General features: G+C 54.1%; 35 non-coding genes across 35 annotated transcripts; all 35 read right to left on the bottom strand.

Moving 5' to 3' along the window:
* Nucleotides 1–455: 455 nt before the first annotated feature.
* Nucleotides 456–527, bottom strand: Trnah-gug. The gene has a single exon. It is a non-coding gene; the product is annotated as a tRNA-His (tRNA).
* Nucleotides 528–888: 361 nt separating this feature from the next.
* On the bottom strand, nt 889–960 carry Trnae-cuc. Its single transcript has one exon. It is a non-coding gene; the product is annotated as a tRNA-Glu (tRNA).
* A 446-nt stretch (nt 961–1,406) lies between these two features.
* On the bottom strand, nt 1,407–1,488 carry Trnal-uag. Its single transcript has one exon. It is a non-coding gene; the product is annotated as a tRNA-Leu (tRNA).
* Nucleotides 1,489–2,234: 746 nt separating this feature from the next.
* Nucleotides 2,235–2,306, bottom strand: Trnah-gug. The gene has a single exon. It is a non-coding gene; the product is annotated as a tRNA-His (tRNA).
* Nucleotides 2,307–2,680: 374 nt separating this feature from the next.
* Trnae-cuc lies at nt 2,681–2,752 on the bottom strand. The gene has a single exon. It is a non-coding gene; the product is annotated as a tRNA-Glu (tRNA).
* A 446-nt stretch (nt 2,753–3,198) lies between these two features.
* On the bottom strand, nt 3,199–3,280 carry Trnal-uag. The gene has a single exon. It is a non-coding gene; the product is annotated as a tRNA-Leu (tRNA).
* Nucleotides 3,281–4,025: 745 nt separating this feature from the next.
* On the bottom strand, nt 4,026–4,096 carry Trnah-gug. Its single transcript has one exon. It is a non-coding gene; the product is annotated as a tRNA-His (tRNA).
* A 374-nt stretch (nt 4,097–4,470) lies between these two features.
* Nucleotides 4,471–4,542, bottom strand: Trnae-cuc. The gene has a single exon. It is a non-coding gene; the product is annotated as a tRNA-Glu (tRNA).
* Nucleotides 4,543–4,987: 445 nt separating this feature from the next.
* On the bottom strand, nt 4,988–5,069 carry Trnal-uag. The gene has a single exon. It is a non-coding gene; the product is annotated as a tRNA-Leu (tRNA).
* Nucleotides 5,070–5,816: 747 nt separating this feature from the next.
* Nucleotides 5,817–5,888, bottom strand: Trnah-gug. Its single transcript has one exon. It is a non-coding gene; the product is annotated as a tRNA-His (tRNA).
* A 374-nt stretch (nt 5,889–6,262) lies between these two features.
* Trnae-cuc lies at nt 6,263–6,334 on the bottom strand. The gene has a single exon. It is a non-coding gene; the product is annotated as a tRNA-Glu (tRNA).
* Nucleotides 6,335–6,779: 445 nt separating this feature from the next.
* On the bottom strand, nt 6,780–6,861 carry Trnal-uag. Its single transcript has one exon. It is a non-coding gene; the product is annotated as a tRNA-Leu (tRNA).
* A 747-nt stretch (nt 6,862–7,608) lies between these two features.
* On the bottom strand, nt 7,609–7,680 carry Trnah-gug. Its single transcript has one exon. It is a non-coding gene; the product is annotated as a tRNA-His (tRNA).
* Nucleotides 7,681–8,054: 374 nt separating this feature from the next.
* On the bottom strand, nt 8,055–8,126 carry Trnae-cuc. Its single transcript has one exon. It is a non-coding gene; the product is annotated as a tRNA-Glu (tRNA).
* Nucleotides 8,127–8,571: 445 nt separating this feature from the next.
* On the bottom strand, nt 8,572–8,653 carry Trnal-uag. The gene has a single exon. It is a non-coding gene; the product is annotated as a tRNA-Leu (tRNA).
* Nucleotides 8,654–9,400: 747 nt separating this feature from the next.
* On the bottom strand, nt 9,401–9,472 carry Trnah-gug. Its single transcript has one exon. It is a non-coding gene; the product is annotated as a tRNA-His (tRNA).
* Nucleotides 9,473–9,846: 374 nt separating this feature from the next.
* On the bottom strand, nt 9,847–9,918 carry Trnae-cuc. Its single transcript has one exon. It is a non-coding gene; the product is annotated as a tRNA-Glu (tRNA).
* Nucleotides 9,919–10,363: 445 nt separating this feature from the next.
* On the bottom strand, nt 10,364–10,445 carry Trnal-uag. Its single transcript has one exon. It is a non-coding gene; the product is annotated as a tRNA-Leu (tRNA).
* Nucleotides 10,446–11,192: 747 nt separating this feature from the next.
* Nucleotides 11,193–11,264, bottom strand: Trnah-gug. The gene has a single exon. It is a non-coding gene; the product is annotated as a tRNA-His (tRNA).
* A 374-nt stretch (nt 11,265–11,638) lies between these two features.
* Trnae-cuc lies at nt 11,639–11,710 on the bottom strand. The gene has a single exon. It is a non-coding gene; the product is annotated as a tRNA-Glu (tRNA).
* A 445-nt stretch (nt 11,711–12,155) lies between these two features.
* Nucleotides 12,156–12,237, bottom strand: Trnal-uag. Its single transcript has one exon. It is a non-coding gene; the product is annotated as a tRNA-Leu (tRNA).
* Nucleotides 12,238–12,984: 747 nt separating this feature from the next.
* Nucleotides 12,985–13,056, bottom strand: Trnah-gug. The gene has a single exon. It is a non-coding gene; the product is annotated as a tRNA-His (tRNA).
* Nucleotides 13,057–13,430: 374 nt separating this feature from the next.
* On the bottom strand, nt 13,431–13,502 carry Trnae-cuc. Its single transcript has one exon. It is a non-coding gene; the product is annotated as a tRNA-Glu (tRNA).
* Nucleotides 13,503–13,947: 445 nt separating this feature from the next.
* Trnal-uag lies at nt 13,948–14,029 on the bottom strand. Its single transcript has one exon. It is a non-coding gene; the product is annotated as a tRNA-Leu (tRNA).
* A 747-nt stretch (nt 14,030–14,776) lies between these two features.
* Trnah-gug lies at nt 14,777–14,848 on the bottom strand. The gene has a single exon. It is a non-coding gene; the product is annotated as a tRNA-His (tRNA).
* A 374-nt stretch (nt 14,849–15,222) lies between these two features.
* Trnae-cuc lies at nt 15,223–15,294 on the bottom strand. The gene has a single exon. It is a non-coding gene; the product is annotated as a tRNA-Glu (tRNA).
* Nucleotides 15,295–15,739: 445 nt separating this feature from the next.
* On the bottom strand, nt 15,740–15,821 carry Trnal-uag. The gene has a single exon. It is a non-coding gene; the product is annotated as a tRNA-Leu (tRNA).
* A 747-nt stretch (nt 15,822–16,568) lies between these two features.
* Nucleotides 16,569–16,640, bottom strand: Trnah-gug. Its single transcript has one exon. It is a non-coding gene; the product is annotated as a tRNA-His (tRNA).
* Nucleotides 16,641–17,014: 374 nt separating this feature from the next.
* Trnae-cuc lies at nt 17,015–17,086 on the bottom strand. Its single transcript has one exon. It is a non-coding gene; the product is annotated as a tRNA-Glu (tRNA).
* Nucleotides 17,087–17,531: 445 nt separating this feature from the next.
* Trnal-uag lies at nt 17,532–17,613 on the bottom strand. Its single transcript has one exon. It is a non-coding gene; the product is annotated as a tRNA-Leu (tRNA).
* A 747-nt stretch (nt 17,614–18,360) lies between these two features.
* On the bottom strand, nt 18,361–18,432 carry Trnah-gug. The gene has a single exon. It is a non-coding gene; the product is annotated as a tRNA-His (tRNA).
* A 374-nt stretch (nt 18,433–18,806) lies between these two features.
* On the bottom strand, nt 18,807–18,878 carry Trnae-cuc. Its single transcript has one exon. It is a non-coding gene; the product is annotated as a tRNA-Glu (tRNA).
* Nucleotides 18,879–19,323: 445 nt separating this feature from the next.
* Nucleotides 19,324–19,405, bottom strand: Trnal-uag. The gene has a single exon. It is a non-coding gene; the product is annotated as a tRNA-Leu (tRNA).
* Nucleotides 19,406–20,152: 747 nt separating this feature from the next.
* Nucleotides 20,153–20,224, bottom strand: Trnah-gug. The gene has a single exon. It is a non-coding gene; the product is annotated as a tRNA-His (tRNA).
* A 374-nt stretch (nt 20,225–20,598) lies between these two features.
* Trnae-cuc lies at nt 20,599–20,670 on the bottom strand. The gene has a single exon. It is a non-coding gene; the product is annotated as a tRNA-Glu (tRNA).
* Between the last annotated feature and the right edge of the window lie 310 nt (nt 20,671–20,980).

The following is a 20,980-nucleotide window of genomic DNA, read 5'->3' as shown; positions in this document are numbered from 1 at the left end:
CTAGAATGCTCCATGTATCAAACATATGTGAGCTCAAGGAGGTTACACTTGAAGAAAAAGCGGCAGGTTAACGCGATCACAGCAAAACCGCCGGCAGCTACGGGATTCGAAACCGCGCCTACAGAGATACTGGTGCCTTAAACCAGCGCCTTAAAGCGCTCGGCCACGCTACATGCGCTGCTTGGTGCGCCAGTGTTCCTAGCATTTGTACAAACAGTGCACGCCACAGCTTCCTGTTCTGCTGGGACCGGCTGCTCATCCATCGCACTTCAAACAACTGCCCTTTTCGACTACAGAGAGCAGCGGACGTCTGCGCTCTGGGAGGCGACATTACGTGTTGGGGATGAAGTGGTAGTGCAAACTGCGGCCTGCGGAACACGAGTGAAAAAATCAACAGAGTACTGTCATTTCGAGTACTCGTCATTGCAACGGCAGCAAGGCAAAACTTTCAAAATTGCCGTGACCAGGATTCGAACCTGGGTTATTGCGGCCACAACGCAATGTCCTAACCACTAGACGATCACGGCCATGGCCACGGAGGCGCCCGCGAAGGCAGCTGGCTGGAATGCAAGTGGCGATACCCAGCAAAGCCTAGGCCAAGGTGTACGCCACAGCAGTGTCAGACACGGTCTCCATCACACGTATACGAGCAAATGAACGTGCCTGCGCTGTCAGGACACTAACTACAGTGGTTAGCTGCATTCACCTCCGTGGCCTCCAAGCCTCTTGACTACAGGTACCGGTATGTGGCTCGATAACAAGTGGATAGACGCCGCATCTCTCTCGCCGTCAGGTGTTGCCGCGAGTCATACTTAACGTAGCTTTGTGCACGCGTCAGTCGAGCAAAGTCGAGACAAGTCGCATAAGAGGAGCAACAAAAACGCGCGATTCCGGTACCGGGAATCGAACCCGGGCCTCCTGGGTGAGAGCCAGGTATCCTAGCCACTAGACCACACCGGATAACGACGGCAGTGCTCTTTCCAGCGAACGCAGCAGCACCCACGGTTAACTGACGACAACTGCAAAAAATCCACTCTCTCGCGTTATATAGAAACGGCGTGCTCCGCACGCATTTCGTGGAGACGACGCCAGCAATGATGAGAGCAAAAGGTGCCTGCAAATCCTGTCGTTGCACCACGCACTGTTCTACAACAATTCACCAAGCAGACGCTCACGCCTTGTTGTGCTGTTTCCTTTGCGGGCAATGAGTGCATCTGCCTTCGACACAGGAAACATTACACGTTTGGCAGCTGTGGGATTCGAACCCACGCCTCCGAAGAGAATGGTGCCTGAAACCAGCGCCTTAGACCGCTCGGCCATGCTACCTACACAACACGCGCATCCTAAGAGCTGCGTCCTACCCCACGAGAACACGCAGCAACGGCACAAAAATGAGACGTAAAAAGTGGCAACGGTGGGATTCGAACCCACGCCTCCGAAGAGACTGGTGCCTAAAACCAGCGCCTTAGACCGCTCGGCCACGTTACCGTTGGAGCAGCAGCGGCAAAACGTTTCCTTTGGACTACAAAGATCACTTCGAAATGGAAGTATCTTGGCAATCGCCGTGCCATGTATTTCCACTGCTCTCCCACTGGAAGCGTCTCTTTAGGCCATCCACAGCAAGAAAAAGCCGTGCCCGCCGTACGGTAGCGACGCCACTTGTCTGTAGCTGTCGCAGTTAAGGAGACAGCGTCAAGAGACGTTTTCGTGCCGTGACCAGGTTTCGAACCTGGGCCTTCCGTAACCACTAAAGTATCGTAGCTGTAACTGTCAGGCGGAGCTAGAATGCTCCATGTATCAAACATATGTGAGCTCAAGGAGGTTACACTTGAAGAAAAAGCGCAGGTTAACGCGATCACAGCAAAACCGCCGGCAGCTACGGGATTCGAAACCGCGCCTACAGAGATACTGGTGCCTTAAACCAGCGCCTTAAAGCGCTCGGCCACGCTACATGCGCTGCTTGGTGCGCCAGTGTTCCTAGCATTTGTACAAACAGTGCACGCCACAGCTTCCTGTTCTGCTGGGACCGGCTGCTCATCCATCGCACTTCAAACAACTGCCCTTTTCGACTACAGAGAGCAGCGGACGTCTGCGCTCTGGGAGGCGACATTACGTGTTGGGGATGAAGTGGTAGTGCAAACTGCGGCCTGCGGAACACGAGTGAAAAAATCAAGAGAGTACTGTCATTTCGAGTACTCGTCATTGCAACGGCAGCAAGGCAAAACTTTCAAAATTGCCGTGACCAGGATTCGAACCTGGGTTATTGCGGCCACAACGCAATGTCCTAACCACTAGACGATCACGGCCACGGACGCGCCCGCGAAAGCAGCTGCCTGTAATGCAAGTGGCGATACACAGCAGAGCCTAGGCCAAGGTGTACGCCACAGCAGTGTGAGACACGGTCTCCATCACATGTATACGAGCAAATGAACGTGCCTGCGCTGTCAGGACACTAACTACAGTGGTTAGCTGCATTCACCTCCGTGGCAATGTCTTGCAGTCCCCCAAGCCTCTTGACTACAGGTATGTGGCTGGATAACAAGTGGATAGACGCTTCATCTCTCTCGCCGTCAGGTGTTGCCGTGAATCATACTTAACGTAGCTTTCTGCACGCGTCAGCGTAGCGTCAGTCGAGCAAAGTCGAGACAAGTCGCATAAGAGGAGCAACAAAAACGCGCGATTCCGGTACCGGGAATCGAACCCGGGCCTCCTGGGTGAGAGCCAGGTATCCTAGCCACTAGACCACACCGGATAACGACGGCAGTGCTCTTTCCAGCGAACGCAGGAGCCACCCACGGTTAACTGACGACAACTGTAAAAAATCCACTCTCTCGCGTTATAGAACGGCGTGCCCCGGACGCATTTCGTGGAGACGGACGCCAGCAATGATGAGAGCAAAAGGTGCCTACAAATCCTGTCGTTGCACCACGCACTGTTCTACGACAATTCACCAAGCAGACGCTCACGCCTTGTTGTGCTGTTTCCTTTGCGGGCAATGAGTGCACCTGCCTTCGACACAGGAAACATTACACGTTTGGCAGCTGTGGGATTGGAACCCACGCCTCCGAAGAGAATGGTGCCTGAAACCAGCGCCTTAGACCGCTCGGCCACGCTACCTACACAGCACGCGCGTCACAAGAGCTGCGTCCTACCCCACGAGAACACACCGCAACGGCACAAAAATGAGGACGTAAAAAGTGGCAACGGTGGGATTCGAACCCACGCCTCCGAAGAGACTGGTGCCTAAAACCAGCGCCTTAGACCGCTCGGCCACGTTACCGTTGGAGCAGCAGCCGCAAAACGTTTCCTTTGTACTACAAAGATCACTTCGAAATGGAAGTATCTTGGCAATCGCCGTGCCATGTATTTCCACTGCTCTCCCACTGGAAGCGTCTCTTTAGGCCATCCACAGCAAGAAAAAGCCGTGCCCGCCGTATGGTAGCGACGCCACTTGTCTGTAGCTGTCGCAGTTAAGGAGACAGCGTCAAGAGACGTTTTCGTACGTGACCAGGTTTCGAACCTGGGCTTTCCGTAACCACTAAAGTATCGTAGCTGTAACTGTCAGGCGGAGCCACAATGCTCCATGTATCAAACATATGTGAGCTCAAGGAGGTTACACTTGAAGAAAAAGCGGCAGCTTAACGCGATCACAGCAAAGCCCCCGGCAGCTACGGGATTCGAAACCGCGCCTACAGAGAGTCTGGTGCCTTAAACCAGCGCCTTAAAGCGCTCGGCCACGCTACATGCGCTGCTTGGTGCGCCAGTGTTCCTAGCATTTGTACAAACAGTGCACGCCACAGCTTCCTGTTCTGCTGGACTGGCTGCTCATCCATCGCACTTCAAACAACTGCCCTTTTCGACTACAGAGAGCAGCGGACGTCTGCGCTCTGGGAGGCGACATTACGTGTTGGGGATGAAGTGGTAGGGCAAACTGCGGCCTGCGGAACACGAGTGAAAAAATCAAGAGAGTACTGTCATTTCGAGTACTCGTCATTGCAACGGCAGCAAGGCAAAACTTTCAAAATTGCCGTGACCAGGATTCGAACCTGGGTATTGCGGCCACAACGCAATGTCCTAACCACTAGACGATCACGGCCACGGACGCGCCCGCGAAAGCAGCTGCCTGTAATGCAAGTGGCGATACACAGCAGAGCCTAGGCCAAGGTGTACGCCACAGCAGTGTGAGACACGGTCTCCATCACATGTATACGAGCAAATGAACGTGCCTGCGCTGTCAGGACACTAACTACAGTGGTTAGCTGCATTCACCTCCGTGGCAATGTCTTGCAGTCCCCCAAGCCTCTTGACTACAGGTATGTGGCTGGATAACAAGTGGATAGACGCTTCATCTCTCTCGCCGTCAGGTGTTGCCGTGAATCATACTTAACGTAGCTTTCTGCACGCGTCAGCGTAGCGTCAGTCGAGCAAAGTCGAGACAAGTCGCATAAGAGGAGCAACAAAAACGCGCGATTCCGGTACCGGGAATCGAACCCGGGCCTCCTGGGTGAGAGCCAGGTATCCTAGCCACTAGACCACACCGGATAACGACGGCAGTGCTCTTTCCAGCGAACGCAGGAGCCACCCACGGTTAACTGACGACAACTGTAAAAAATCCACTCTCTCGCGTTATAGAACGGCGTGCCCCGGACGCATTTCGTGGAGACGGACGCCAGCAATGATGAGAGCAAAAGGTGCCTACAAATCCTGTCGTTGCACCACGCACTGTTCTACGACAATTCACCAAGCAGACGCTCACGCCTTGTTGTGCTGTTTCCTTTGCGGGCAATGAGTGCACCTGCCTTCGACACAGGAAACATTACACGTTTGGCAGCTGTGGGATTGGAACCCACGCCTCCGAAGAGAATGGTGCCTGAAACCAGCGCCTTAGACCGCTCGGCCACGCTACCTACACAGCACGCGCGTCACAAGAGCTGCGTCCTACCCCACGAGAACACACCGCAACGGCACAAAAATGAGACGTAAAAAGTGGCAACGGTGGGATTCGAACCCACGCCTCCGAAGAGACTGGTGCCTAAAACCAGCGCCTTAGACCGCTCGGCCACGTTACCGTTGGAGCAGCAGCCGCGAAACGTTTCCTTTGTACTACAAAGATCACTTCGAAATGGAAGTATCTTGGCAATCGCCGTGCCATGTATTTCCACTGCTCTCCCACTGGAAGCGTCTCTTTAGGCCATCCACAGCAAGAAAAAGCCGTGCCCGCCGTATGGTAGCGACGCCACTTGTCTGTAGCTGTCGCAGTTAAGGAGACAGCGTCAAGAGACGTTTTCGTACCGTGACCAGGTTTCGAACCTGGGCTTTCCGTAACCACTAAAGTATCGTAGCTGTAACTGTCAGGCGGAGCCACAATGCTCCATGTATCAAACATATGTGAGCTCAAGGAGGTTACACTTGAAGAAAAAGCGGCAGCTTAACGCGATCACAGCAAAGCCCCCGGCAGCTACGGGATTCGAAACCGCGCCTACAGAGAGTCTGGTGCCTTAAACCAGCGCCTTAAAGCGCTCGGCCACGCTACATGCGCTGCTTGGTGCGCCAGTGTTCCTAGCATTTGTACAAACAGTGCACGCCACAGCTTCCTGTTCTGCTGGGACTGGCTGCTCATCCATCGCACTTCAAACAACTGCCCTTTTCGACTACAGAGAGCAGCGGACGTCTGCGCTCTGGGAGGCGACATTACGTGTTGGGGATGAAGTGGTAGGGCAAACTGCGGCCTGCGGAACACGAGTGAAAAAATCAAGAGAGTACTGTCATTTCGAGTACTCGTCATTGCAACGGCAGCAAGGCAAAACTTTCAAAATTGCCCTGACCAGGATTCGAACCTGGGTTATTGCGGCCACAACGCAATGTCCTAACCACTAGACGATCACGGCCACGGACGCGCCCGCGAAAGCAGCTGCCTGTAATGCAAGTGGCGATACACAGCAGAGCCTAGGCCAAGGTGTACGCCACAGCAGTGTGAGACACGGTCTCCATCACATGTATACGAGCAAATGAACGTGCCTGCGCTGTCAGGACACTAACTACAGTGGTTAGCTGCATTCACCTCCGTGGCAATGTCTTGCAGTCCCCCAAGCCTCTTGACTACAGGTATGTGGCTGGATAACAAGTGGATAGACGCTTCATCTCTCTCGCCGTCAGGTGTTGCCGTGAATCATACTTAACGTAGCTTTCTGCACGCGTCAGCGTAGCGTCAGTCGAGCAAAGTCGAGACAAGTCGCATAAGAGGAGCAACAAAAACGCGCGATTCCGGTACCGGGAATCGAACCCGGGCCTCCTGGGTGAGAGCCAGGTATCCTAGCCACTAGACCACACCGGATAACGACGGCAGTGCTCTTTCCAGCGAACGCAGGAGCCACCCACGGTTAACTGACGACAACTGTAAAAAATCCACTCTCTCGCGTTATAGAACGGCGTGCCCCGGACGCATTTCGTGGAGACGGACGCCAGCAATGATGAGAGCAAAAGGTGCCTACAAATCCTGTCGTTGCACCACGCACTGTTCTACGACAATTCACCAAGCAGACGCTCACGCCTTGTTGTGCTGTTTCCTTTGCGGGCAATGAGTGCACCTGCCTTCGACACAGGAAACATTACACGTTTGGCAGCTGTGGGATTGGAACCCACGCCTCCGAAGAGAATGGTGCCTGAAACCAGCGCCTTAGACCGCTCGGCCACGCTACCTACACAGCACGCGCGTCACAAGAGCTGCGTCCTACCCCACGAGAACACACCGCAACGGCACAAAAATGAGACGTAAAAAGTGGCAACGGTGGGATTCGAACCCACGCCTCCGAAGAGACTGGTGCCTAAAACCAGCGCCTTAGACCGCTCGGCCACGTTACCGTTGGAGCAGCAGCCGCAAAACGTTTCCTTTGTACTACAAAGATCACTTCGAAATGGAAGTATCTTGGCAATCGCCGTGCCATGTATTTCCACTGCTCTCCCACTGGAAGCGTCTCTTTAGGCCATCCACAGCAAGAAAAAGCCGTGCCCGCCGTATGGTAGCGACGCCACTTGTCTGTAGCTGTCGCAGTTAAGGAGACAGCGTCAAGAGACGTTTTCGTACCGTGACCAGGTTTCGAACCTGGGCTTTCCGTAACCACTAAAGTATCGTAGCTGTAACTGTCAGGCGGAGCCACAATGCTCCATGTATCAAACATATGTGAGCTCAAGGAGGTTACACTTGAAGAAAAAGCGGCAGCTTAACGCGATCACAGCAAAGCCCCCGGCAGCTACGGGATTCGAAACCGCGCCTACAGAGAGTCTGGTGCCTTAAACCAGCGCCTTAAAGCGCTCGGCCACGCTACATGCGCTGCTTGGTGCGCCAGTGTTCCTAGCATTTGTACAAACAGTGCACGCCACAGCTTCCTGTTCTGCTGGGACTGGCTGCTCATCCATCGCACTTCAAACAACTGCCCTTTTCGACTACAGAGAGCAGCGGACGTCTGCGCTCTGGGAGGCGACATTACGTGTTGGGGATGAAGTGGTAGGGCAAACTGCGGCCTGCGGAACACGAGTGAAAAAATCAAGAGAGTACTGTCATTTCGAGTACTCGTCATTGCAACGGCAGCAAGGCAAAACTTTCAAAATTGCCCTGACCAGGATTCGAACCTGGGTTATTGCGGCCACAACGCAATGTCCTAACCACTAGACGATCACGGCCACGGACGCGCCCGCGAAAGCAGCTGCCTGTAATGCAAGTGGCGATACACAGCAGAGCCTAGGCCAAGGTGTACGCCACAGCAGTGTGAGACACGGTCTCCATCACATGTATACGAGCAAATGAACGTGCCTGCGCTGTCAGGACACTAACTACAGTGGTTAGCTGCATTCACCTCCGTGGCAATGTCTTGCAGTCCCCCAAGCCTCTTGACTACAGGTATGTGGCTGGATAACAAGTGGATAGACGCTTCATCTCTCTCGCCGTCAGGTGTTGCCGTGAATCATACTTAACGTAGCTTTCTGCACGCGTCAGCGTAGCGTCAGTCGAGCAAAGTCGAGACAAGTCGCATAAGAGGAGCAACAAAAACGCGCGATTCCGGTACCGGGAATCGAACCCGGACCTCCTGGGTGAGAGCCAGGTATCCTAGCCACTAGACCACACCGGATAACGACGGCAGTGCTCTTTCCAGCGAACGCAGGAGCCACCCACGGTTAACTGACGACAACTGTAAAAAATCCACTCTCTCGCGTTATAGAACGGCGTGCCCCGGACGCATTTCGTGGAGACGGACGCCAGCAATGATGAGAGCAAAAGGTGCCTACAAATCCTGTCGTTGCACCACGCACTGTTCTACGACAATTCACCAAGCAGACGCTCACGCCTTGTTGTGCTGTTTCCTTTGCGGGCAATGAGTGCACCTGCCTTCGACACAGGAAACATTACACGTTTGGCAGCTGTGGGATTGGAACCCACGCCTCCGAAGAGAATGGTGCCTGAAACCAGCGCCTTAGATCGCTCGGCCACGCTACCTACACAGCACGCGCGTCACAAGAGCTGCGTCCTACCCCACGAGAACACACCGCAACGGCACAAAAATGAGACGTAAAAAGTGGCAACGGTGGGATTCGAACCCACGCCTCCGAAGAGACTGGTGCCTAAAACCAGCGCCTTAGACCGCTCGGCCACGTTACCGTTGGAGCAGCAGCCGCGAAACGTTTCCTTTGTACTACAAAGATCACTTCGAAATGGAAGTATCTTGGCAATCGCCGTGCCATGTATTTCCACTGCTCTCCCACTGGAAGCGTCTCTTTAGGCCATCCACAGCAAGAAAAAGCCGTGCCCGCCGTATGGTAGCGACGCCACTTGTCTGTAGCTGTCGCAGTTAAGGAGACAGCGTCAAGAGACGTTTTCGTACCGTGACCAGGTTTCGAACCTGGGCTTTCCGTAACCACTAAAGTATCGTAGCTGTAACTGTCAGGCGGAGCCACAATGCTCCATGTATCAAACATATGTGAGCTCAAGGAGGTTACACTTGAAGAAAAAGCGGCAGCTTAACGCGATCACAGCAAAGCCCCCGGCAGCTACGGGATTCGAAACCGCGCCTACAGAGAGTCTGGTGCCTTAAACCAGCGCCTTAAAGCGCTCGGCCACGCTACATGCGCTGCTTGGTGCGCCAGTGTTCCTAGCATTTGTACAAACAGTGCACGCCACAGCTTCCTGTTCTGCTGGGACTGGCTGCTCATCCATCGCACTTCAAACAACTGCCCTTTTCGACTACAGAGAGCAGCGGACGTCTGCGCTCTGGGAGGCGACATTACGTGTTGGGGATGAAGTGGTAGGGCAAACTGCGGCCTGCGGAACACGAGTGAAAAAATCAAGAGAGTACTGTCATTTCGAGTACTCGTCATTGCAACGGCAGCAAGGCAAAACTTTCAAAATTGCCGTGACCAGGATTCGAACCTGGGTTATTGCGGCCACAACGCAATGTCCTAACCACTAGACGATCACGGCCACGGACGCGCCCGCGAAAGCAGCTGCCTGTAATGCAAGTGGCGATACACAGCAGAGCCTAGGCCAAGGTGTACGCCACAGCAGTGTGAGACACGGTCTCCATCACATGTATACGAGCAAATGAACGTGCCTGCGCTGTCAGGACACTAACTACAGTGGTTAGCTGCATTCACCTCCGTGGCAATGTCTTGCAGTCCCCCAAGCCTCTTGACTACAGGTATGTGGCTGGATAACAAGTGGATAGACGCTTCATCTCTCTCGCCGTCAGGTGTTGCCGTGAATCATACTTAACGTAGCTTTCTGCACGCGTCAGCGTAGCGTCAGTCGAGCAAAGTCGAGACAAGTCGCATAAGAGGAGCAACAAAAACGCGCGATTCCGGTACCGGGAATCGAACCCGGGCCTCCTGGGTGAGAGCCAGGTATCCTAGCCACTAGACCACACCGGATAACGACGGCAGTGCTCTTTCCAGCGAACGCAGGAGCCACCCACGGTTAACTGACGACAACTGTAAAAAATCCACTCTCTCGCGTTATAGAACGGCGTGCCCCGGACGCATTTCGTGGAGACGGACGCCAGCAATGATGAGAGCAAAAGGTGCCTACAAATCCTGTCGTTGCACCACGCACTGTTCTACGACAATTCACCAAGCAGACGCTCACGCCTTGTTGTGCTGTTTCCTTTGCGGGCAATGAGTGCACCTGCCTTCGACACAGGAAACATTACACGTTTGGCAGCTGTGGGATTGGAACCCACGCCTCCGAAGAGAATGGTGCCTGAAACCAGCGCCTTAGACCGCTCGGCCACGCTACCTACACAGCACGCGCGTCACAAGAGCTGCGTCCTACCCCACGAGAACACACCGCAACGGCACAAAAATGAGACGTAAAAAGTGGCAACGGTGGGATTCGAACCCACGCCTCCGAAGAGACTGGTGCCTAAAACCAGCGCCTTAGACCGCTCGGCCACGTTACCGTTGGAGCAGCAGCCGCAAAACGTTTCCTTTGTACTACAAAGATCACTTCGAAATGGAAGTATCTTGGCAATCGCCGTGCCATGTATTTCCACTGCTCTCCCACTGGAAGCGTCTCTTTAGGCCATCCACAGCAAGAAAAAGCCGTGCCCGCCGTATGGTAGCGACGCCACTTGTCTGTAGCTGTCGCAGTTAAGGAGACAGCGTCAAGAGACGTTTTCGTACCGTGACCAGGTTTCGAACCTGGGCTTTCCGTAACCACTAAAGTATCGTAGCTGTAACTGTCAGGCGGAGCCACAATGCTCCATGTATCAAACATATGTGAGCTCAAGGAGGTTACACTTGAAGAAAAAGCGGCAGCTTAACGCGATCACAGCAAAGCCCCCGGCAGCTACGGGATTCGAAACCGCGCCTACAGAGAGTCTGGTGCCTTAAACCAGCGCCTTAAAGCGCTCGGCCACGCTACATGCGCTGCTTGGTGCGCCAGTGTTCCTAGCATTTGTACAAACAGTGCACGCCACAGCTTCCTGTTCTGCTGGGACTGGCTGCTCATCCATCGCACTTCAAACAACTGCCCTTTTCGACTACAGAGAGCAGCGGACGTCTGCGCTCTGGGAGGCGACATTACGTGTTGGGGATGAAGTGGTAGGGCAAACTGCGGCCTGCGGAACACGAGTGAAAAAATCAAGAGAGTACTGTCATTTCGAGTACTCGTCATTGCAACGGCAGCAAGGCAAAACTTTCAAAATTGCCGTGACCAGGATTCGAACCTGGGTTATTGCGGCCACAACGCAATGTCCTAACCACTAGACGATCACGGCCACGGACGCGCCCGCGAAAGCAGCTGCCTGTAATGCAAGTGGCGATACACAGCAGAGCCTAGGCCAAGGTGTACGCCACAGCAGTGTGAGACACGGTCTCCATCACATGTATACGAGCAAATGAACGTGCCTGCGCTGTCAGGACACTAACTACAGTGGTTAGCTGCATTCACCTCCGTGGCAATGTCTTGCAGTCCCCCAAGCCTCTTGACTACAGGTATGTGGCTGGATAACAAGTGGATAGACGCTTCATCTCTCTCGCCGTCAGGTGTTGCCGTGAATCATACTTAACGTAGCTTTCTGCACGCGTCAGCGTAGCGTCAGTCGAGCAAAGTCGAGACAAGTCGCATAAGAGGAGCAACAAAAACGCGCGATTCCGGTACCGGGAATCGAACCCGGGCCTCCTGGGTGAGAGCCAGGTATCCTAGCCACTAGACCACACCGGATAACGACGGCAGTGCTCTTTCCAGCGAACGCAGGAGCCACCCACGGTTAACTGACGACAACTGTAAAAAATCCACTCTCTCGCGTTATAGAACGGCGTGCCCCGGACGCATTTCGTGGAGACGGACGCCAGCAATGATGAGAGCAAAAGGTGCCTACAAATCCTGTCGTTGCACCACGCACTGTTCTACGACAATTCACCAAGCAGACGCTCACGCCTTGTTGTGCTGTTTCCTTTGCGGGCAATGAGTGCACCTGCCTTCGACACAGGAAACATTACACGTTTGGCAGCTGTGGGATTGGAACCCACGCCTCCGAAGAGAATGGTGCCTGAAACCAGCGCCTTAGACCGCTCGGCCACGCTACCTACACAGCACGCGCGTCACAAGAGCTGCGTCCTACCCCACGAGAACACACCGCAACGGCACAAAAATGAGACGTAAAAAGTGGCAACGGTGGGATTCGAACCCACGCCTCCGAAGAGACTGGTGCCTAAAACCAGCGCCTTAGACCGCTCGGCCACGTTACCGTTGGAGCAGCAGCCGCGAAACGTTTCCTTTGTACTACAAAGATCACTTCGAAATGGAAGTATCTTGGCAATCGCCGTGCCATGTATTTCCACTGCTCTCCCACTGGAAGCGTCTCTTTAGGCCATCCACAGCAAGAAAAAGCCGTGCCCGCCGTATGGTAGCGACGCCACTTGTCTGTAGCTGTCGCAGTTAAGGAGACAGCGTCAAGAGACGTTTTCGTACCGTGACCAGGTTTCGAACCTGGGCTTTCCGTAACCACTAAAGTATCGTAGCTGTAACTGTCAGGCGGAGCCACAATGCTCCATGTATCAAACATATGTGAGCTCAAGGAGGTTACACTTGAAGAAAAAGCGGCAGCTTAACGCGATCACAGCAAAGCCCCCGGCAGCTACGGGATTCGAAACCGCGCCTACAGAGAGTCTGGTGCCTTAAACCAGCGCCTTAAAGCGCTCGGCCACGCTACATGCGCTGCTTGGTGCGCCAGTGTTCCTAGCATTTGTACAAACAGTGCACGCCACAGCTTCCTGTTCTGCTGGGACTGGCTGCTCATCCATCGCACTTCAAACAACTGCCCTTTTCGACTACAGAGAGCAGCGGACGTCTGCGCTCTGGGAGGCGACATTACGTGTTGGGGATGAAGTGGTAGGGCAAACTGCGGCCTGCGGAACACGAGTGAAAAAATCAAGAGAGTACTGTCATTTCGAGTACTCGTCATTGCAACGGCAGCAAGGCAAAACTTTCAAAATTGCCGTGACCAGGATTCGAACCTGGGTTATTGCGGCCACAACGCAATGTCCTAACCACTAGACGATCACGGCCACGGACGCGCCCGCGAAAGCAGCTGCCTGTAATGCAAGTGGCGATACACAGCAGAGCCTAGGCCAAGGTGTACGCCACAGCAGTGTGAGACACGGTCTCCATCACATGTATACGAGCAAATGAACGTGCCTGCGCTGTCAGGACACTAACTACAGTGGTTAGCTGCATTCACCTCCGTGGCAATGTCTTGCAGTCCCCCAAGCCTCTTGACTACAGGTATGTGGCTGGATAACAAGTGGATAGACGCTTCATCTCTCTCGCCGTCAGGTGTTGCCGTGAATCATACTTAACGTAGCTTTCTGCACGCGTCAGCGTAGCGTCAGTCGAGCAAAGTCGAGACAAGTCGCATAAGAGGAGCAACAAAAACGCGCGATTCCGGTACCGGGAATCGAACCCGGGCCTCCTGGGTGAGAGCCAGGTATCCTAGCCACTAGACCACACCGGATAACGACGGCAGTGCTCTTTCCAGCGAACGCAGGAGCCACCCACGGTTAACTGACGACAACTGTAAAAAATCCACTCTCTCGCGTTATAGAACGGCGTGCCCCGGACGCATTTCGTGGAGACGGACGCCAGCAATGATGAGAGCAAAAGGTGCCTACAAATCCTGTCGTTGCACCACGCACTGTTCTACGACAATTCACCAAGCAGACGCTCACGCCTTGTTGTGCTGTTTCCTTTGCGGGCAATGAGTGCACCTGCCTTCGACACAGGAAACATTACACGTTTGGCAGCTGTGGGATTGGAACCCACGCCTCCGAAGAGAATGGTGCCTGAAACCAGCGCCTTAGACCGCTCGGCCACGCTACCTACACAGCACGCGCGTCACAAGAGCTGCGTCCTACCCCACGAGAACACACCGCAACGGCACAAAAATGAGACGTAAAAAGTGGCAACGGTGGGATTCGAACCCACGCCTCCGAAGAGACTGGTGCCTAAAACCAGCGCCTTAGACCGCTCGGCCACGTTACCGTTGGAGCAGCAGCCGCAAAACGTTTCCTTTGTACTACAAAGATCACTTCGAAATGGAAGTATCTTGGCAATCGCCGTGCCATGTATTTCCACTGCTCTCCCACTGGAAGCGTCTCTTTAGGCCATCCACAGCAAGAAAAAGCCGTGCCCGCCGTATGGTAGCGACGCCACTTGTCTGTAGCTGTCGCAGTTAAGGAGACAGCGTCAAGAGACGTTTTCGTACCGTGACCAGGTTTCGAACCTGGGCTTTCCGTAACCACTAAAGTATCGTAGCTGTAACTGTCAGGCGGAGCCACAATGCTCCATGTATCAAACATATGTGAGCTCAAGGAGGTTACACTTGAAGAAAAAGCGGCAGCTTAACGCGATCACAGCAAAGCCCCCGGCAGCTACGGGATTCGAAACCGCGCCTACAGAGAGTCTGGTGCCTTAAACCAGCGCCTTAAAGCGCTCGGCCACGCTACATGCGCTGCTTGGTGCGCCAGTGTTCCTAGCATTTGTACAAACAGTGCACGCCACAGCTTCCTGTTCTGCTGGGACTGGCTGCTCATCCATCGCACTTCAAACAACTGCCCTTTTCGACTACAGAGAGCAGCGGACGTCTGCGCTCTGGGAGGCGACATTACGTGTTGGGGATGAAGTGGTAGGGCAAACTGCGGCCTGCGGAACACGAGTGAAAAAATCAAGAGAGTACTGTCATTTCGAGTACTCGTCATTGCAACGGCAGCAAGGCAAAACTTTCAAAATTGCCCTGACCAGGATTCGAACCTGGGTTATTGCGGCCACAACGCAATGTCCTAACCACTAGACGATCACGGCCACGGACGCGCCCGCGAAAGCAGCTGCCTGTAATGCAAGTGGCGATACACAGCAGAGCCTAGGCCAAGGTGTACGCCACAGCAGTGTGAGACACGGTCTCCATCACATGTATACGAGCAAATGAACGTGCCTGCGCTGTCAGGACACTAACTACAGTGGTTAGCTGCATTCACCTCCGTGGCAATGTCTTGCAGTCCCCCAAGCCTCTTGACTACAGGTATGTGGCTGGATAACAAGTGGATAGACGCTTCATCTCTCTCGCCGTCAGGTGTTGCCGTGAATCATACTTAACGTAGCTTTCTGCACGCGTCAGCGTAGCGTCAGTCGAGCAAAGTCGAGACAAGTCGCATAAGAGGAGCAACAAAAACGCGCGATTCCGGTACCGGGAATCGAACCCGGACCTCCTGGGTGAGAGCCAGGTATCCTAGCCACTAGACCACACCGGATAACGACGGCAGTGCTCTTTCCAGCGAACGCAGGAGCCACCCACGGTTAACTGACGACAACTGTAAAAAATCCACTCTCTCGCGTTATAGAACGGCGTGCCCCGGACGCATTTCGTGGAGACGGACGCCAGCAATGATGAGAGCAAAAGGTGCCTACAAATCCTGTCGTTGCACCACGCACTGTTCTACGACAATTCACCAAGCAGACGCTCACGCCTTGTTGTGCTGTTTCCTTTGCGGGCAATGAGTGCACCTGCCTTCGACACAGGAAACATTACACGTTTGGCAGCTGTGGGATTGGAACCCACGCCTCCGAAGAGAATGGTGCCTGAAACCAGCGCCTTAGATCGCTCGGCCACGCTACCTACACAGCACGCGCGTCACAAGAGCTGCGTCCTACCCCACGAGAACACACCGCAACGGCACAAAAATGAGACGTAAAAAGTGGCAACGGTGGGATTCGAACCCACGCCTCCGAAGAGACTGGTGCCTAAAACCAGCGCCTTAGACCGCTCGGCCACGTTACCGTTGGAGCAGCAGCCGCGAAACGTTTCCTTTGTACTACAAAGATCACTTCGAAATGGAAGTATCTTGGCAATCGCCGTGCCATGTATTTCCACTGCTCTCCCACTGGAAGCGTCTCTTTAGGCCATCCACAGCAAGAAAAAGCCGTGCCCGCCGTATGGTAGCGACGCCACTTGTCTGTAGCTGTCGCAGTTAAGGAGACAGCGTCAAGAGACGTTTTCGTACCGTGACCAGGTTTCGAACCTGGGCTTTCCGTAACCACTAAAGTATCGTAGCTGTAACTGTCAGGCGGAGCCACAATGCTCCATGTATCAAACATATGTGAGCTCAAGGAGGTTACACTTGAAGAAAAAGCGGCAGCTTAACGCGATCACAGCAAAGCCCCCGGCAGCTACGGGATTCGAAACCGCGCCTACAGAGAGTCTGGTGCCTTAAACCAGCGCCTTAAAGCGCTCGGCCACGCTACATGCGCTGCTTGGTGCGCCAGTGTTCCTAGCATTTGTACAAACAGTGCACGCCACAGCTTCCTGTTCTGCTGGGACTGGCTGCTCATCCATCGCACTTCAAACAACTGCCCTTTTCGACTACAGAGAGCAGCGGACGTCTGCGCTCTGGGAGGCGACATTACGTGTTGGGGATGAAGTGGTAGGGCAAACTGCGGCCTGCGGAACACGAGTGAAAAAATCAAGAGAGTACTGTCATTTCGAGTACTCGTCATTGCAACGGCAGCAAGGCAAAACTTTCAAAATTGCCGTGACCAGGATTCGAACCTGGGTTATTGCGGCCACAACGCAATGTCCTAACCACTAGACGATCACGGCCACGGACGCGCCCGCGAAAGCAGCTGCCTGTAATGCAAGTGGCGATACACAGCAGAGCCTAGGCCAAGGTGTACGCCACAGCAGTGTGAGACACGGTCTCCATCACATGTATACGAGCAAATGAACGTGCCTGCGCTGTCAGGACACTAACTACAGTGGTTAGCTGCATTCACCTCCGTGGCAATGTCTTGCAGTCCCCCAAGCCTCTTGACTACAGGTATGTGGCTGGATAACAAGTGGATAGACGCTTCATCTCTCTCGCCGTCAGGTGTTGCCGTGAATCATACTTAACGTAGCTTTCTGCACGCGTCAGCGTAGCGTCAGTCGAGCAAAGTCGAGACAAGTCGCATAAGAGGAGCAACAAAAACGCGCGATTCCGGTACCGGGAATCGAACCCGGGCCTCCTGGGTGAGAGCCAGGTATCCTAGCCACTAGACCACACCGGATAACGACGGCAGTGCTCTTTCCAGCGAACGCAGGAGCCACCCACGGTTAACTGACGACAACTGTAAAAAATCCACTCTCTCGCGTTATAGAACGGCGTGCCCCGGACGCATTTCGTGGAGACGGACGCCAGCAATGATGAGAGCAAAAGGTGCCTACAAATCCTGTCGTTGCACCACGCACTGTTCTACGACAATTCACCAAGCAGACGCTCACGCCTTGTTGTGCTGTTTCCTTTGCGGGCAATGAGTGCACCTGCCTTCGACACAGGAAACATTACACGTTTGGCAGCTGTGGGATTGGAACCCACGCCTCCGAAGAGAATGGTGCCTGAAACCAGCGCCTTAGACCGCTCGGCCACGCTACCTACACAGCACGCGCGTCACAAGAGCTGCGTCCTACCCCACGAGAACACACCGCAACGGCACAAAAATGAGACGTAAAAAGTGGCAACGGTGGGATTCGAACCCACGCCTCCGAAGAGACTGGTGCCTAAAACCAGCGCCTTAGACCGCTCGGCCACGTTACCGTTGGAGCAGCAGCCGCAAAACGTTTCCTTTGTACTACAAAGATCACTTCGAAATGGAAGTATCTTGGCAATCGCCGTGCCATGTATTTCCACTGCTCTCCCACTGGAAGCGTCTCTTTAGGCCATCCACAGCAAGAAAAAGCCGTGCCCGCCGTATGGTAGCGACGCCACTTGTCTGTAGCTGTCGCAGTTAAGGAGACAGCGTCAAGAGACGTTTTCGTACCGTGACCAGGTTTCGAACCTGGGCTTTCCGTAACCACTAAAGTATCGTAGCTGTAACTGTCAGGCGGAGCCACAATGCTCCATGTATCAAACATATGTGAGCTCAAGGAGGTTACACTTGAAGAAAAAGCGGCAGCTTAACGCGATCACAGCAAAGCCCCCGGCAGCTACGGGATTCGAAACCGCGCCTACAGAGAGTCTGGTGCCTTAAACCAGCGCCTTAAAGCGCTCGGCCACGCTACATGCGCTGCTTGGTGCGCCAGTGTTCCTAGCATTTGTACAAACAGTGCACGCCACAGCTTCCTGTTCTGCTGGGACTGGCTGCTCATCCATCGCACTTCAAACAACTGCCCTTTTCGACTACAGAGAGCAGCGGACGTCTGCGCTCTGGGAGGCGACATTACGTGTTGGGGATGAAGTGGTAGGGCAAACTGCGGCCTGCGGAACGCGAGTGAAAAAATCAAGAGAGTACTGTCATTTCGAGTACTCGTCATTGCAACGGCAGCAAGGCAAAACTTTCAAAATTGCCCTGACCAGGATTCGAACCTGGGTTATTGCGGCCACAACGCAATGTCCTAACCACTAGACGATCACGGCCACGGACGCGCCCGCGAAAGCAGCTGCCTGTAATGCAAGTGGCGATACACAGCAGAGCCTAGGCCAAGGTGTACGCCACAGCAGTGTGAGACACGGTCTCCATCACATGTATACGAGCAAATGAACGTGCCTGCGCTGTCAGGACACTAACTACAGTGGTTAGCTGCATTCACCTCCGTGGCAATGTCTTGCAGTCCCCCAAGCCTCTTGACTACAGGTATGTGGCTGGATAACAAGTGGATAGACGCTTCATCTCTCTCGCCGTCAGGTGTTGCCGTGAATCATACTTAACGTAGCTTTCTGCACGCGTCAGCGTAGCGTCAGTCGAGCAAAGTCGAGACAAGTCGCATAAGAGGAGCAACAAAAACGCGCGATTCCGGTACCGGGAATCGAACCCGGGCCTCCTGGGTGAGAGCCAGGTATCCTAGCCACTAGACCACACCGGATAACGACGGCAGTGCTCTTTCCAGCGAACGCAGGAGCCACCCACGGTTAACTGACGACAACTGTAAAAAATCCACTCTCTCGCGTTATAGAACGGCGTGCCCCGGACGCATTTCGTGGAGACGGACGCCAGCAATGATGAGAGCAAAAGGTGCCTACAAATCCTGTCGTTGCACCACGCACTGTTCTACGACAATTCACCAAGCAGACGCTCACGCCTTGTTGTGCTGTTTCCTTTGCGGGCAATGAGTGCACCTGCCTTCGACACAGGAAACATTACACGTTTGGCAGCTGTGGGATTGGAACCCACGCCTCCGAAGAGAATGGTGCCTGAAACCAGCGCCTTAGACCGCTCGGCCACGCTACCTACACAGCACGCGCGTCACAAGAGCTGCGTCCTACCCCACGAGAACACACCGCAACGGCACAAAAATGAGACGTAAAAAGTGGCAACGGTGGGATTCGAACCCACGCCTCCGAAGAGACTGGTGCCTAAAACCAGCGCCTTAGACCGCTCGGCCACGTTACCGTTGGAGCAGCAGCCGCGAAACGTTTCCTTTGTACTACAAAGATCACTTCGAAATGGAAGTATCTTGGCAATCGCCGTGCCATGTATTTCCACTGCTCTCCCACTGGAAGCGTCTCTTTAGGCCATCCACAGCAAGAAAAAGCCGTGCCCGCCGTATGGTAGCGACGCCACTTGTCTGTAGCTGTCGCAGTTAAGGAGACAGCGTCAAGAGACGTTTTCGTACCGTGACCAGGTTTCGAACCTGGGCTTTCCGTAACCACTAAAGTATCGTAGCTGTAACTGTCAGGCGGAGCCACAATGCTCCATGTATCAAACATATGTGAGCTCAAGGAGGTTACACTTGAAGAAAAAGCGGCAGCTTAACGCGATCACAGCAAAGCCCCCGGCAGCTACGGGATTCGAAACCGCGCCTACAGAGAGTCTGGTGCCTTAAACCAGCGCCTTAAAGCGCTCGGCCACGCTACATGCGCTGCTTGGTGCGCCAGTGTTCCTAGCATTTGTACAAACAGTGCACGCCACAGCTTCCTGTTCTGCTGGGACTGGCTGCTCATCCATCGCACTTCAAACAACTGCCCTTTTCGACTACAGAGAGCAGCGGACGTCTGCGCTCTGGGAGGCGACATTACGTGTTGGGGATGAAGTGGTAGGGCAAACTGCGGCCTGCGGAACACGAGTGAAAAAATCAAGAGAGTACTGTCATTTCGAGTACTCGTCATTGCAACGGCAGCAAGGCAAAACTTTCAAAATTGCCGTGACCAGGATTCGAACCTGGGTTATTGCGGCCACAACGCAATGTCCTAACCACTAGACGATCACGGCCACGGACGCGCCCGCGAAAGCAGCTGCCTGTAATGCAAGTGGCGATACACAGCAGAGCCTAGGCCAAGGTGTACGCCACAGCAGTGTGAGACACGGTCTCCATCACATGTATACGAGCAAATGAACGTGCCTGCGCTGTCAGGACACTAACTACAGTGGTTAGCTGCATTCACCTCCGTGGCAATGTCTTGCAGTCCCCCAAGCCTCTTGACTACAGGTATGTGGCTGGATAACAAGTGGATAGACGCTTCATCTCTCTCGCCGTCAGGTGTTGCCGTGAATCATACTTAACGTAGCTTTCTGCACGCGTCAGCGTAGCGTCAGTCGAGCAAAGTCGAGACAAGTCGCATAAGAGGAGCAACAAAAACGCGCGATTCCGGTACCGGGAATCGAACCCGGGCCTCCTGGGTGAGAGCCAGGTATCCTAGCCACTAGACCACACCGGATAACGACGGCAGTGCTCTTTCCAGCGAACGCAGGAGCCACCCACGGTTAACTGACGACAACTGTAAAAAATCCACTCTCTCGCGTTATAGAACGGCGTGCCCCGGACGCATTTCGTGGAGACGGACGCCAGCAATGATGAGAGCAAAAGGTGCCTACAAATCCTGTCGTTGCACCACGCACTGTTCTACGACAATTCACCAAGCAGACGCTCACGCCTTGTTGTGCTGTTTCCTTTGCGGGCAATGAGTGCACCTGCCTTCGACACAGGAAACATTACACGTTTGGCAGCTGTGGGATTGGAACCCACGC

Source organism: Schistocerca piceifrons, unplaced genomic scaffold (assembly GCF_021461385.2).
Source record: "Schistocerca piceifrons isolate TAMUIC-IGC-003096 unplaced genomic scaffold, iqSchPice1.1 HiC_scaffold_702, whole genome shotgun sequence".
NCBI lineage: Eukaryota > Metazoa > Arthropoda > Insecta > Orthoptera > Acrididae > Schistocerca > Schistocerca piceifrons.
The sequence above is the reverse complement of the archived record's forward strand: the minus strand, read 5'-3'. Positions and strand labels throughout refer to the sequence as shown.